A 3831-nucleotide genomic window follows, 5' to 3' on the forward strand; every position below is an offset into this window, starting at 1 on the left:
GCAGGTTGATCCTCACATAAATATTCTGGGCAGACACCTAGGGCACTTCTTCTTACTGGAGGACAGGCAGAAGACTGCGTTGTGGCTCCAAAATAAACAATCTGGAGTTCTTGCTGTCCAGGAGGCTGAGGACAGAATTCTGAATGCACCAGCGCTGGTTCAGTTCAGTGCAGAGCACATGGCATTTCCACTGCACAGCGTCTGATCAAGATCTCCAGCATCTGAGTCTGGGCACATATCAGATGGTCGCTCACACTCGAGTTTGTGTCCATGATGGCTGACGAATGGAGGGGTGGCCTCATGAGCCCGTATATGTCTTCCCAGTCTGGAGCTTGGGAGCTGCTCCGAACAGCAAGCTTTCCTTCTGCGGGACAGGGGGAGTCTGTTTTGATGGCACCAGGGTCCTCCATATGGAAAGACGTCAGAGCAGAAGTCACCACATGGATGCCTGGAAAGCCCAGCTCCACTTAACCTTCCAGCCCAGGTACAAGGCTGTTTGGATCTGGTTTCTCTGGGGCAAAGTGCCCAAGGGGCTGAGGTGACAGTGAGCCTCATTCTGATCGGTCACAATGCTGGCTGTGTCCAGAGAGACCTTACAATGTGGCATGGGCTCAGGTGCAAAGCAGGAATCTCTGCCCTTGAGGTTTGGACTGAGCACCCAAGAGCCAGGTTGTGTTCTGGGGAGAGGAGGTGTTCTGTTTTGTGGCTAAGCGATCAAGTGTTAGACCACATATAGGTATTCCAGAGTTTGCCTCTGGAGGCAGATGCCTGCAAGGCTAAGCTATGGTTCTTTTGAGGTCCTAGGGGTATGTCAGGTTCCATCTTCTGACTCAGGGCCATGGACCTCGCTATATGCCAGGGGGTAGGTGTCTGGCATGTGTCCGAATGCGCCTTTTTTCCAAGGCAGCGAACGAATTTGGGGTGGGCTCAGGGACATTGTAGTTGTCTCCCAATCTGGAGGTTTTGTGCAAAAGTGACGGGCAGAGTTTCCTTTGGGTGGGCATTCAGAATCCTGTGCTGTGCCTCCAGAGGCCCCATCCTGGAGGGCCTGTCGGCCAGGGCTTCGAGGACAAAAGTCTGCAAACACAAACCCGGGATTGGTTTCTAGGTGAGATGATGGCAGGCCCGATCTAGGGACAGTGAGGGCAGTGCCTCGGGATCTGAAATGAGGGCGATGGGGAGGCGGGAGCGCAGGCTTTTCTGTCTGGGTTGTGTGTCTCAGTCGACCACAGAATGAAGTGGTAGCCTCACCGTGCCATGGGAGATTCTGCCTCTGCGTGGATTCTGCCTGGCTTCCAAGGATTTGGTGTCTTTCAGGGAGAAGGGAAGAGTGCTGTTTTCTGTCTCATGTGTACCGCCATAGCAGGGATTCCAGAGTCGGCTTCCGGGTGCAGATGCCTTGAGAGCCTGACTGAGGGTGAGGATTTGGGCCTAGGGGCATGTCAGGCCCGATATGCGGGCTCCTGGTCCAGCTAGCAAGGGGGACCTGGTTTGAAAGTGGACTCAGGCTGAGGGTCACAATGCCTGTTTGTGGCCAGGTCAGCCCTCCGGGTTGGGCGTGGTCTCATGGGCCATGCAGTTGGCTCCCACTCTGAGGATTAGACCCCTATCCCCACAGAAAGCTTTTCCCATCATGAGGAAGGAGGAGTGCTCTTTGGTGCTTGAGGTTCCCCCATAGGCCAGGATTTGAGCTATGGTCTGGACACAGAAGCCTGAATACACAGGTTGGGTAGAGATTACAGTCTCTGTCTTTGGCAAGTCCCACGTGCAGTACATGGGGCCTGCTACATGCATGGCTGATGGGAGGTCAGCTCTCAGTCTGTGTCAGACAGAGCATTATTGCACAGGGCAGCCTAGGACATTGGGTGCCATCGAGGTTCCTGCAGGTTGAACCTCACATGGGCATTCTGGGAAGACCCCTAGGGCACTTCTTCTTTCTGGAGGGCAGGCAGAACACAGCGCTGTGGTTCCAGAATGAACAATCTAGTGGGCTTGTGGGCCACGAGGGTGAAGACATAATTCTGAAAGCACAAGCACCTGTTCAGTTCAGTGCCGAGCACATATCATTAAAAATGTGCAGCGTCTGACTTGAGATCTCCAGCACCTGAGTCAGGGCAAGTGTCAGATGTTCACTCACGCTGGAGTTTGTGTCCATGATGGCTGACGAATGGAGGGGTGGCCTCATGTGGCCATGGAAGTTATCCCAGTCCTGGGCTTGTGAGCTGCTGCGAACAGCAAGCTTTCCTTCTGCAGGACAGGGGGAGTCCATATTGATGGCACCAGTGTTCCCTGTATGGAAAGACATCATAGCAGAAGTCACCACATGGATGCCTGTTATGCCCAGTAATACTTACCCTTCCAGCCCAGGAACAAGGACATTTCGATCTGGTGGCACTGGGTCAAAGTGCGCAGGGGGCTGAGGTGAAAGGGAGCCTCATTCTGATTGGTCACAATGCTGGCTTGTGTCCAGGGAGACCTTAGAATATGGCGAGGGCTCAGGTGCCATGCAGGATTCTCCTCCCCTGAGGGTTGGATGCAACTCCCAAGGTCCAGGTTTCATTCTTGGGACAGGAGGTGTTCTTTTTTGTGGCTCAGGAATCAAGTGTTGCACCATAAGTAGGTATTCCAGAGTTTGCCTCTGGGGACAAATGCCCGCAAACTTCAGCTAGGGTTCCGTTGAGGTCATAGGGGTATGTCAGGTTCCATATTCTGACTCAGGGCCATTCTCCTGAGTGTCTCCCTGGAGGGAGGTGTCTGGCATGTGTCTGAATTCGCCTTTTTTCCTTAGCGGACATTGAATTTGGGGTGGGCTCCGGGGCATGGCATGTGTCTCCCAATCTGGAGGGTTTGTGCAAATGTGACGGACAGAGTTCCCTTTGGGTGGTCAGGCAGAGTCCTGCGCTGTGGCTCTAGAGACCCATCCTAGAGGGCCTGTTGGCCAGGGCTTTGGGGACAAGTCTGCAAACACAAACTCGGGATACTGTCAGGGGTGAGGTGATGGCAGCCCGATCTGTAGATTGTAGGGCAGTGCCTCAGGATCCGAAATGAGGGTGACGGGGAGGCGGGAGTTCAGTCTTTTTTGTGTGGGTTGTGTGTCTCGGTTGGCCACGGAATGTAGCCGTAGACTCATGGGGCCATGGGTGATTCTGCCTCTGTGAGGATTCTGCCCGGCTCTAAAGGCTTAGGTGTCTTTACGGGGGAAGCAAAGAGTGTTGTTTTCGTCTCAGGGGTCCCACCATAGCAGGGATTACATGGTCGGCTTCTGGGTCCTGGCGCCTGGAGAACCCAACTGAGCATGTGGATTTGGGCCTAGGGTCATGTCAGGCCCAATATGCGGGCTCTTGGTCCAGCTAGTGAGGGGGCTGGTATGAAAGCAGTCTCAGGCTGAGGGACACAATGCCTGTTTATGCCCAAAGCAGCCTTCCTGGGTGGGCGTGGTCTCATGGAAAAGGCAGCTGGCTCCCACCCTGAGGTATAGACCCCCATCCCAACATCAAGCTTTTCCCGTCGTGGGGAAGCAGGAGTGCTCTTTATGCTTGAGTTTCCCTCCCCATATACTGGGATTTGAGCTATGGTCTGGCCACAGACAGGTGAATACCCAGGTTGGGCAGAGATGAAAGTCTCTGGCCATGGCAGGTCACACCTTGCAGGATATGGGGTCCGCTACCTGGGGGGCTGATGGAAGGTCGGGTCTCAGGCTGCATCAGACAGAGCATTAGTGCACAGGGCGGCCCAGGAAGTTGGGGTGTCATCGAGATTTGTGCTGGTTTATCCTAAGGTGGGGATTCTGGGAAGACCCCTAGGGCACTTCTTCTTTCTATAGGGCAGGCA

Source organism: Meles meles, chromosome Y (genome assembly GCF_922984935.1).
Source record: "Meles meles chromosome Y, mMelMel3.1 paternal haplotype, whole genome shotgun sequence".
NCBI classification, from domain to species: domain Eukaryota; kingdom Metazoa; phylum Chordata; class Mammalia; order Carnivora; family Mustelidae; genus Meles; species Meles meles.